Source organism: Mus caroli, unplaced genomic scaffold, assembly GCF_978045245.1.
Source record: "Mus caroli unplaced genomic scaffold, Mus_caroli_1 scaffold_18, whole genome shotgun sequence".
In the NCBI taxonomy this organism is placed as follows: domain Eukaryota; kingdom Metazoa; phylum Chordata; class Mammalia; order Rodentia; family Muridae; genus Mus; species Mus caroli.
In genome coordinates this window covers 40,801,784-40,814,364 of record NW_028227273.1, presented here as the reverse complement: position 1 = coordinate 40,814,364, position 12,581 = coordinate 40,801,784, and the positions used below count along the sequence as shown (strand labels likewise).

The following is a 12,581-nucleotide window of genomic DNA, read 5'->3' as shown; positions in this document are numbered from 1 at the left end:
ATTATAGAAGATCTCAGAAGATGGAAAGATCTCCCATGCTCATGGATTGGCAGGATCAACATTGTAAAAATGGCTATCTTGCCAAAAGCAATCTACAGATTCAATGCAATCCCCATCAAAATTCCAAATCAATTCTTCAACGAATTAGAAAGTGCAATCTGCAAATTCATCTGGAATAACAAAAAACCTAGGATAGCAAAAACTCTTCTCAAGGATAAAAGAACCTCTGGTGGAATCACCATGCCGGACCTAAAGCTCTACTACAGAGCAATTGTGATAAAAACTGCATGGTACTGGTATAGTGACAGACAAATAGACCAATGGAATAGAATTGAAGACCCAGAAATGAACCCACACACCTACGGTCACTTGATCTTCGACAAGGGAGCTAAAAACATCCAGTGGAAGAAAGACAGCATTTTCAACAAATGGTGCTGGCACAACTGGTTGTTAACATGTAGAAGAATGCGAATCGATCCATTCCTATCTCCTTGTACTAAGGTCAAGTCTAAGTGGATCAAGGAACTTCACATAAAACCAGAGACACTGAAACTTATAGAGGAGAAAGTGGGGAAAAGCCTTGAAGATATGGGCACAGGGGAAAAATTCCTGAATAGAACAGTAATGGCTTGTGCTGTAAGATCGAGAATTGACAAGTGGGACCTCATGAAACTACAAAGCTTCTGCAAGGCTAAAGACACCATCAATAAGACAAAAAAACCACCAACAGATTGGGAAAGGATCTTCACCTATCCTAAATCAGATAAGGGACTAATATCCAATATATATAAAGAACTCAAGAAGGTGGACTCCAGAAAGTCAAATAACCCCATTAAAAAATGGGGCTCAGAACTGAACAAAGAATTCTCGCCTGAGGAATACCGAATGGCAGAGAAACACCTGAAAAAATGTTCAACATCCTTAATCATCAGGGAAATGCAAATCAAAACAACCCTGAGATTCCACCTCACACCAGTCAGAATGGCTAAGATCAAAAATTCAGGTGACAGCAGTTGCTGGCGAGGATGTGGAGAAAGAGGAACACTCCTCCATTGTTGGTGGGATTGCAAGCTTGTACAACCACTCTGGAAATCAGTCTGGCGGTTCCTCAGAAAATTGGACATAGTACTACCGGAGGATCCAGCAATACCTCTCCTGGGCATATATCCAGAAGATGTCCCAACCGGTAAAAAGGACACATGTTCCACTATGTTCATAGCAGCCCTATTTATAATAGCCAGAAGCTGGAAAGAACCCAGATGTCCCTCAACAGAGGAATGGATACAGAAATTATGGTACATTTACACAATGGAGTACTACTCAGCTATTAAAAAGAATGAATTTATGAAATTCCTAGCCAAATGGATGGACCTGGAGGGCATCATCTTGAGTGAAGTAACACAATCACAAAAGAACTCACACAATATGTATTCACTGATAAGTGGATATTAGCCCAAAACTTAGGATACCCAAGATTTAAGATACAATTTGCTAAACGCATGAAACTCAAGAAGAATGAAGACCAAAGTGTGGACACTGTGCACCTTCTCAGAATTGGGAACAAAACACCCAGGGAAGGAGTTACAGAGACAAAGTTCGTAGCGGTGATGAAAGGATGGACCATTTAGAGACTGCCGTATCCAGGTATCCATCCCATAATCAACTTCTAAACGCTGACACCATTGCATACACTAGCAAGATTTTGCTGAAAGGACCCAAATATAGCTGTCTCTTGTGAGACGATGCCGGGGCCTAGCAAACACAGGAGTGGATGTTCACAGTCAGCTATTGGATGTATCACAGGGCTCCCAATGGAGAAGCTAGAGTAAGTACCCAAGGAGCTAAAGGGATCTGCAACCCTATTGTTGGAACAACATGATGTACAAACTAGAACCCCGGAGCTCTTGTCTCTAGCTGCATATGTATCGAAAGATGGCCTAGTCAGCCATCAATGGAAAGAGAGGCCCATTGGACTTGCAAACTTTATATGCCCCAATATAGGGGAATGCCAGGGCCAAAAGAATGGGAATGGGTGGGTAGGGAAGTGGGGGGCGCTATGGGGGACTTTTGGGATAGTATTGGAAATGTAATTGAGGAAAATATGTAATAAAAAAAAAAAAAAAAAAAGATGGGATTGCTCATGTCTGGAGGCTCCTGGCAGAGATTCTGTGGTCAGAGCAGCAAAAAGTTGCTAAGCTACTCCTCTCTTAGGGAAAGCACTTGGCAGGGGAAAAAAGCCACAGTATAGGAATATTAAGAGAAAGAACACCCTAGTCCCATATAAGTGAAATGGTAGTAGGGAAGAATAGATGACATCCATCAACTCTCAGTTGACCTTAGCAATGTAGTTAGGGCAGGCTCTCACCCATGGATGTTTGTGGAAACTTCACTCATATGCTTCCATTCATCTTTTACTACTATGCCCATGAATGCCTTACTCTTTCCTTTTCCCCTTCCTTCCTTCCTTCCTTCCTTCCTTCCTTCCTTCCTTCCTTCCTTCCTTCCTTCCTTCCTTCCTGCCTGCCTGCCTGCCTGCCTGCCTGCCTGCCTGCCTGCCTCCCTCCCTACCTCCCTCCCTCTCTCTTTTCTTTCTTTCTTTCTTTCTTTCTTTCTTTCTTTCTTTCTTTCTTTCTTTCTTTCTTTCTTTCTTTCTTTCTGCCTGCCTCCCTCCCTCCCTCCCTCCCTCCCTCCCTCCCTCCCTCCCTCCCTCCCTCCCTCTCTCTTTTCTTTCTTTCTTTCTTTCTTTCTTTCTTTCTTTCTTTCTTTCTTTCTTTCTTTCTTTCTTCTTCCTTCCTTCCTTCCTTCCTTCCTTCCTTCCTTCCTTCCTTCCTTTCTTTCTTTCTTTCTTTCTTTCTTTCTTTCTTTCCTCTTCTTTTATTCCTCTCTCTCTCTTTCTTTCTATATACGGTGGTTTGATTTGGAGGGTTGTTTGCTTTTGGGGGGGAGATGGTGGTCCACGATCTTACTATGCAGCATTGGCTTCACTGGGGCTTGACTAGTCTGGCCTGGAAAACACAGAGATCCACCTACCTCCTGAGACTAAAGGCATATGGCACCATGTGCTAGTCACAAAATAAGTAAATAAATAAAATAATAATAATAATAATAATTAAAACAAAACACAAAAATAGATCTAAGAACAGCCTGAAATCTGACACTCAAAAGATAACAATTTGCCTTATTTCTTTTAATAGGTACAATATTATAGATAGCTAAAACCCTGTTGCCAATTTTTCTCCCTCCTTTCCCTTTTCACCACATGGGAAATTATAATCATATAATAAATTACAATCACAATTCAGATTTGGATATCTTCACAATGTTTTTGAAACTTGGATTTCATTTGTATTCATAATAAAATGATAAATAATATGCTCTATACATTTTTTTTAATGTAGTTGATGTTGTAGTTTAGAGATTGAGCATTTACAAGGGACTGGGTTCCATTTCAATCATCTGGGAGAAAAAGATAAGGAGGAGGTTGAAAACGCTTGTAAAGAAAATGTGAGAAAATCTCATATGATCTCTTTTCTTCATTCACCATACTCTTTTTTATAAGTTGTCAACAGGATTAAAATCTGAACAACATTTTACGTGGTCTTTTTGCCAAAATCGTTTATTCTGAATCTAAACGGGAGGAAAAAATATTGAATAATCAGAATGTGACCCATGCTGCACATAAGAGAACTGCTCAAATGTAAACACTGCAAAACAAAAGAGGCTAGGAGATTGCTCTAGATCAGCGGTTCTCAACCTTTCTAATTCTATGACCCTTTAACACAGTTCTTCATGTGGCAGTGATCCCCAACCATAGCCTAACTGCAATTTTGTTATTGTTTTAAAACATAATGTAAATATCAGATATGCAAGATATCTGACATGTAACTCCCAAAGGGTTTGTTGAGAATGACTTCTCTAGATGAAAAGAGAAGCCAATACTCTGCTTTGACTTTAATTAAAACCAAATAACCAATTCCATGGAAACCAAGGGCCATTCCTCCAGGGAATCAGATAGGCAGATCTTCTCTTTTCCCTCTGCTCTTCAATATCGAATTCTCCAGTCTTATCCATGTCTCTGTAGAACACTGGCTGTAGCCTTACTCCTCTACTTCTTGTATCCATTTGAGTTGATCACTCAGATCTTCCTCCCCTATCTTCCTTTTGCACACTCACTGATTTGTACTATACCCCAACGTTAGCAGGCACTTCCAGGAAACTCACAGGCCACTATGACAAGAAATACCAGTAGGCTAACTACAGATCTATGCCTCTCTCTCTCCATTCCATCAACTCTAAATCCTCCAGTCTCAACCAAAGCTCTATAGTAGACCTTGTACTGTGGCCTCTCCTTACTCTGTTTCCATTCTCAGGGGATTAAACAGATACCCACTGAATACTTAGCTTTACTCCCTCTTGTATCATCCCCAAAGCCACGTCCCAGTTCATTTCATTCTTAAGTCAGTTCCCAATAATGAGAAACACATTTTACTTGGAACATCCAATGGCTACAGGCTATCAGGATCACCAAAGACTTTTCTACCAGGTAACACACAGCCACTGCATCCTCCTAAGTACCATAGAGGAAACAGAAATGAGAAGTGAAACACTTAACCCACAAAAGAGAAGAGCAGATATCATAAAGCCCAAAATTAATCTGTAAGTCCCACCTGCCTAAGGACAAGGTAACTTTCTGGAATGCTGGAAGCTGTAGTTCTTGGAAAATAAAAGAGCCTCATGGGATAGGATAGTTAGTTGCCTATGGGTTTGTCTTTATAAATAGGGACACTCAGCTGGGAATTCGAAGGAGTTATCCTGACCAAAGTCCATATCTTGGTCATTATTTAATACTTAATGAATCTGCTTTAAATTTGGTGTAAAATGGTTGAATTTGTTTTTCTCTGTGAAATCACAGAATAAACAATATCACTACCTAGAATTACAATCTTTCCAATCCCACATGCCTATATTCCCTGTGAAAACACAATCAATTACAGGCAGTGCAATATGTCTCCAAAAGAGCCCACTAAACCCACAAAAGCAGGCCCTGAGTATTCTAAGATAGGTGAAACTAGGAAAAGCAACTTAAGGTAGCCTTTATGAAAATGATAGAGATCCTTAAAGAAATGAATAAATTCTTTAAATAAATCTATGAACACACTGGAAGAAAATGAGTAAAGCCATTTAGAACCCAAAAGAGGAAATAGAATCAATAATAAAAAAAAACTCAAACTGAGGAAATTCTGAAAATGAAAAATTTAGGAACCCCATCAGAAGACACAGAGGCAAGTTTCACCAGTCGAAGACAAGAGATGGAAGAGAAAATTTCAGGCATTGAAGACATAATAGAAGAAATGGATACACCAGTCAAAGAAAATGTTAAATCTAACCCCTACTCCAAAAAAAAAACCCAACATAATCCACTATATAAACAAACTCAAAGAAAAAAACACATGATCATTTCATTAGATGCTGAAAAAGCATTTGACAAAACTCAACATCCCTTCATGTTAAAAGTCTTGGAAAGATCAGGAATTCAAGGCTTCTATCTAAATAGAGTAAAAGCAATATACAGCAAACCATAGCCAATACCAAAGTAAATAGAGAGAAACTTGAAGCAATTCCACTAAAATCAGGGACTAGATAAAGCTGCCCTCTCTCTCCGTATCTATTCAATACAGTACTTGAAGTTCTAGCTAGAACAATTAGACAACAAAAGGAGGTCAAAGGGATACAAATGGGAAAAGAAGAAGTCAAAATATCACTATTTGCAGATGCTATGATAGTATTCTTAAGTGACCCCCAAAACTCCACCAAAGAATGCCTACAGCTGAGAAACAACTTCAGCAAAGTGGCTGCATATAAAATTAATTCAAATAAATCAGTAGCCTTCCAATACTCCAAGGATAAACAGGCTGAAGAAGAAATTAGGGAAAAGAAACCCTTCATAATAGTCACAAACAATATAAAATGTCTTGGTGTGACTCTAATCAAACAAGTAAAAGATCTGTTTGACAAGAACTTCAAGTCTCTGAAGAAAAAAATTGAAGAAGACCTCAGATGATGGAAAGATCTTCCACGCTCATGGATTGACAGGATTAATATAGCAAAATTGGCCATCTTGAATACTTGGTCACCAGATGGTGGAACAGTTTTAATAGATGCAGTTTTATTGGAAGAAGTATTCCACTGAGGTGGGCTTGGAGAGCTTAAGATCTCTCCCTACTCCCAGTTTGTTCTCTCTGGCTTCTTGGTTATGGTTCCAGATATGAGCCCTCAGTTTGATGTTCTAGTCACCATACTTGCTTGTTTTCCATGATTTTGAGAAAACTCTTATCCTTCTTGAACCATAAGCCAAACAAGCACTTCCTTCTTTAAGTTGGTTTGGTCATGGTATTTTATCACAGCGATAGAAAAGTAATTAATATACAGGGAATACATACACACACACACACACACACACACACATATATATGTAGTTATAGAACCAACCAACTATGATAGCAACACTGTTATAGTATGTGATTTCAATTACTCACTCTGACCAACAGACAAATCATCGGAACAAAACTTAAACAGAAAAATATTGAGTTAAAAGAAATTATAAATCAAATGAGACTAACATATACCTACAGAATAGTCTATCCAAACACTAAAGAATATACTATATTCTCATGAGCTCATGGAACTTTCTCCAAATTTGACCACATATTAGAACTTGAAGCAAGTTTTTATACCTACAGATAAGTTTAGTCCAACTCTCATCAACTTCTTATGTAAAAAACAGAGACCCACAAAACAACACCCAATAAAAATTCAGAATTGTGCAATCACATTCTGACAGCTAGCTACATCTACAAAATACTACCATGCTTAATACTCTGGGCATATTTCAAAAGAGAGAACAGAAAGATTGTAAGATCCAGAGGATCAGTGAGATTGCTGTGAGATTGTGTCTTCTACTAATATCAGAGTATATATGTGTATATCTATTAATATCAAAAAGTTTCACCAATGTTACTGCTCAAACTACTAGATGGAGAAAAATCCATGAAGCCTTATGTGGCAGAAACTTCCCCTAATGAATAAAGATTTCAAGGGGCCAATCACTAGGCGAGGGTTAGGCAGGACTTCCTGGTCGTGGAGAGAAAGATGGAATGCAAGAGAAAGATTTCTTTTCGGATGGGAGAGAGCATGGAGGCATAATGTAGGATGCCAGAGGTCCCAGTTTAGGTGGCAGATCCACTAGAATCTGCCATTGGAGGAATTTATAACTTAAAATAGGTTACAAAATTAGGATACTAGTTTGTGCTCCCAGTGATTGTTGATCTTAAACTAAGATTATGTGGTTTGTTTAACATGGTATCTCAACTGGGTTCCAGAGAAAGGTAGGTGGCAGGGCACCCTAACCAGCCACGGGAATTTGGAAGCATGGGGCATGTGTGGCAACAGCCAGCCATGAGAACTTGGCAAGCTGGGCAGAGAGGTTTCTGAGCTCTGAGTCCGAGAGTCTGCCGGGCTAAGAACAGGCCAGCCTGTCCACCGATGCCATGCTGGTGGTAGCATGGGATGCTTTTTAATATTTCATGAAACAGCCTTAACCTTACATAAAGAATTGTAGGAAAGCTGGGAGTGGGAGAGGTGGTCTTCCCCATAGAAGTATACATAAACTACTGTCTAGTGCCAAACAGCCTGAAAACATACACACAGCTGACCTCATATGATCTAAGCAGGTTATATGTAGGAAGATATATTTATATACAAATATCTATTCGATAGCAATTAGTAAAAAAATGGTTATGAATGTGAAGAATGGAGAGGAGCATATGGGATGTATTGAAGGGAGGAGAGGGAAAGGAGAAATGCTGTAATTAAAGTATAATCTCAAAATTAAAAAGAAAACTTATATTGGGAGATTAAAATAACACCATGCATTCAATCTGGCCATTCTAGTGTACAACTAGGCATCAACAGCAATAGAAACTACAGAAGTGTATGAACCCACAGGTAGTCTTTTGTATGATAACTGAGTAAAAAAATTAACAAAAGAGATAATTCAAAACTTTCTAAAATTGAATGAAATGAAAACACAACATACTAAAACCTTTTGGACACAATAAAGGCCATTCCAAAAGGAAAGTTTGTAGCAACTAATGCTTACATGATATTTTTTTTTAAATTTTAGGGACCCGACTTTATTCCCCCCTCTTCCCTTCTCTCGCTTGCTCCAGCCCCAATCTGACCCTGCTCACGGCCCATAGGGTTTTTATTTGTTTCTCATTACAGAAGGTTGTGTGCCACCATGTGGTTGCTGGGATTTGAACTCATGACTTCCAAAAGAGCAGTTAGTGCTCTTAACTGCTGAGCCATCTCACCAGCCCTACATAAATTTTTGATATGACAAATTAATAACTTAATGTTATATCCAAAGTCCTTGGAGACATGGAAAAGAAAGAAGGCAAGAAATGCATACCCGTTTAACCCCAGCATTGGAGAGGCAGAGGCAGGTATATCTCTGTGAGTTCCTGGTCTATATAATGAGTTCTAGGTCAGCTGGACCTACATAGTGAGACCTTGTCTCAAAAACAAAATGAAACAAACAAATGGTAGACACAAAGAAAGAACCAAACCACTGCCAAAATTGATGAGATACAACAAATCAAAATAACTACACAAAGAATCAATGAAATGGAGAGTTTGTTATTTGAAAAGATTAATAAGATTAACAAGCCTTTACCCAAATTAATGGAGAAAGAAATTGAATTAATAACATTTGCTCATCCCACTGATTATGGAATATGGATATGAGTTGCATGCATATGTGACAGGCAGCTTGTCATTTCAAATTCGCAGGAATAGTTTTTCTCTTCCTTGGTCATGCCCACACCAACACAGGGGTGTCTCTCTGTATTATGCCTCTTCTACAAGGTCAAGCTTTGTTTGATCTCATTATACTACCTACTTTCTATGGAAATGGGCTGTCTTAGGATTTATCTCTAGTTGAGAGCATGCCTATCCCCAAAAGCTCCTCTCTTACTTTTATATCTGACTTGATTTTCCTACGAGTTTGGCTAGTTCCACAAAGCATCGTTGGAGATGTTTTAAGAAGTATTTTATACAACCTAGAGAAATATTTCTATATCAATGTCTACCTCACGATATCTGTTCTTCCACATACTTAGCCATATTTTTGGGTTAAGACCATTCTATATTTTTAAATATAAGTATCAATATATGCTATACTCTTATCTTATTACCTGAAGTCCTAGGGGTATTTTGTTTTGTTTGGAGACAGTCTCAAGCCATGTAAATAGGCCTGAATTCATTGAATAGCCTTCTAACCTCAACCATTCAATCCCTCTGTTTTATGTTTTAGGACTTAGCTCCCTAAAATCTGAGATTATATGCATTCACCACTACTTGGGCTCTTTTAGGAAGTTTTAGGACTCTAATACATTTCCTTTCCCTAATGAGTAGGGTTTATGATAGTAAGTTCATTTCTATAGGAACCAGAACTACAACTTTGTTGAAGGCTATGTTTCCAGGGTAGCTCAGGACATGAGCTGCAGATTCAGGATATTGTTAGCTTGCAGTTTGCTCTTGTGCTGACTGCTGTCTTTGAGGTTGTTGGGACAGAAGAGCTGCGTGACTTGCTCAAATGCACTGGTCCTTGCCTACAAGAACTGAGAAGACAGTTGTTCATCTACATCTGAGTCTCCATTTTTGCTCATAGGGGACCACTTAAAATGTATTTAGTGGTATAAGTATATGCATATCTGTACATGTGCTTGCTCAGTGACCAAGGAGGCCAGAATAGGGTATTGAATGCTCTTGGGCTGGAGTTACAGATGGTTGTGAAGCTCTGAACCACAGAGCCATTTCTCCAACTCCAAGGGGACCACTTTTCTCCAGAATCCTTCGAAGAATCCATGCTTGAACCTGACCACTTATTTCCAGTTCCCAGTGCTGCAAGGCTTTTTTATGCTGACATTCATGGCATTAAAACCCTGAGTGGGAAAAATTGTCTTCCCCAGGGAAAAGACCCTCCTCCCATCCCCCAGTGGATTTTTCAATACAAATGGTCAACATGAAAACATACACACTTGTTACTTGTATGTAGCATCATACAAGTAACAGGGCTTATTGTTTTTATACATTTGGGAGTGTGTGTGTGTATAACAACAACTAAGGTAAAAGAGGCCATGGGAGTGATTGGAGGGAAAAAAAGAAGAGGGAAATTATGTAATTTCACTATAATTTAAAAATACTACAAATGTAGCTCCAGCTGCCATTTTAGCCGTTTTGTCATGAAGTAGCTGTTCAGCCTGTTAAACTCAGAACTGAGTTCCCCAGAAGTGTCCTTTGCCTTCACACGCAATTCTGGGTTAACAGGATGTTTGCTATACATATCCAGTTTCCTCGTGTTTGCTGTTGGAGGACTTTTCAAGTTGTGCTTTGCTACCTGACCTGGAAGTTCCTTAATCTCCTATTTGTGGCTTAAGTAAAAACCTTGTATTTTGTAAACGGGCAGGAAGGACTATCAAGGATATATGAGTTAAGGTTTTTAATTTTCTTTTCAAGTTCTTATACTAAGACAGAAAACAAATCACATTTTCTTAGAGAAATAAACTCTTAAACTGGTAGTGAATGTGAACACATTCACTTTAGGGAAAAAAATGACAGAAAAACAGCAATACTTAAGAAAACTTGAATTAAATTCTATGATTAAACTTGTTTCTGGCTATTGGCCACTAGAACTATGTCTGAAAAGCTTGGAAATATTAGTGCAGTGATACCGTATAATGGAGGCCTGCTCCCTGTTATGGCTCTTAAGTGATTCACCTCATATATCCACCCATGACATTTAGAGGCATCTTTTTTCTGCCTTGAGTTCTAAGCTTGCTCCCTCCATAGCCCTGCTTAGCCTGCATCGATTATTACAGACATAGCCTGGCCTGTGCATTCTCTGTGGGAAAATAACACTGATACAAAGCCAGCTCCCTTGTGCTCTTAGAAAGTGAGGGTTTCATCCTTGACTACCTTGGGAGTTTCAGGATCCCTAGATCCAACCTAGAGTTGGAGCCACTCTGGCGGCTCTGACTTCAGGAACTCCTGCAGATGGCTGGGTCCAAGTCATCTTCTTGTGGGTCTATGAATTCTTCTCATCAGGTCATAGATGTTCTTGCATCTTAATCTATCTACTATGTGTTTATTCTCTTCTGAGCAGCCCCATACCAGGGTGAAAAACCAAAAAGCCTCTTTGCTGTGCCCCCCCCCCCCCGTGGGGTGATTTCAAGGAGATCTGGGACTATTCTCTTTGCTTTTATTATCAAATCCCAGGGAGGGGCAGTGTTCACCTCTGAGGCTGCCAGGAGATCACAGGAAGGCCCCTGAACTCAATTGTGTCAGGCAATTAAGTCCTGTCTCCAAGAGAAAATTCCTTTGTGTCTCTAACACCTAAGGGTGATTTTAGTAGATCAACCAGTTTCTGACTTGAAGGAGGATGCTCTTAGGGAGTCTTGAGGTCTGGATACTTCTGGAAGATACCTTTCAGCTTCTCTTGTGTTCTTGGAACATTGTCACCTTTCAAGGCTTCAGCATTCTGAGAGATCCCTAGGTACCTGTATTCATACCACCCTTGGGAAAGAGCTGTGAAAACTCTCCTGTGAAACCAGGCAGTCAAATGCAAAGGCCTGCAGCAAAGGCCTGACTTCCTCCTACGAAGAGCAAAAAGGAAGCTACCCTTTCTTTAGGAGAAGGAATGACAGAAGGTTGTGGCTCAACCTGGACTCTGCAGTTAGCCCGCCTGGGCTTCCCAAGTCAGGCCACACTTTGGTTCCTTTCAGAACAACTAGCACATGGTGACTCCTAAGACAGAATGTGGACAGTGCCAGGATCACCCACTGAGGAGACCTTGGCCCTGCTTTATGGCAGATTCATTTAACTTTGGTGTCTTCCTTCAGGGAAGAAAGTATTTGACAGTTCTTGATAAGGGAGAATTCTGTAAATCCTTCAGCCAAGCCTTGTTCTTAAATCTAACAAAAAGACCAATGGAACTCAGAACTTGTGAAATCTGGGGCTAGAGGCAAAACACTTTTCTCCTTCATCATTGGAAATGTAGTACTCTTTTCTCTGCTAGAAACAGTGACCACCCCTTCCCCTCTTCCTGAACTTCTGTCTGTTCTCAAGGGTAACCCAGGAAGACAGTAATACTCACAGGATGTCAGGTGAGGACCGCTCTCTACCTTGGCCTGCTTTCCCGTTTGTTGACTGTTGATGACTTCACTCTCTTTAGACTGTTCTTCCAGGATAGCTCTTGAGTTCTGCCGGATGCATGCCACCTGCAGTGGAAGCCTGTGGGTAGTTTCTAATTAATCCTGTTCTCTCCTCCCCTAAATACAGGAGCCTGCTTAGGGCGGGACATAGATCAGGCTACACAGGCACCAGTTTTGCAGAGCAATGCACAGGTAAAGAAGGAAAGGGTAAGCCCACCTTTCTATGAATGCCACCGGACTACCTGAGAGCTTCCCTTGGAGCCAGAGTTATGTACCTTTGTTAGGCAGTGAGTCAGATACTAACTGGCA

The 12,581-nt window shown here is 40.0% G+C and overlaps 1 protein-coding gene across 1 annotated transcript in view; it reads right to left on the bottom strand.

Annotated features, from left to right (window-relative positions):
* Positions 1-12,354, bottom strand: part of Sult1c3 (sulfotransferase family 1C member 3) — a 32,029-nt gene extending 19,675 nt beyond the window's left edge. Inside the window, exon 1 of the mRNA XM_021149636.2 lies at positions 12,215-12,354. The gene's annotated coding sequence lies outside the window, so the exon portion shown is untranslated. The remainder of the gene's footprint in view (positions 1-12,214) is intronic.
* Between the last annotated feature and the right edge of the window lie 227 nt (positions 12,355-12,581).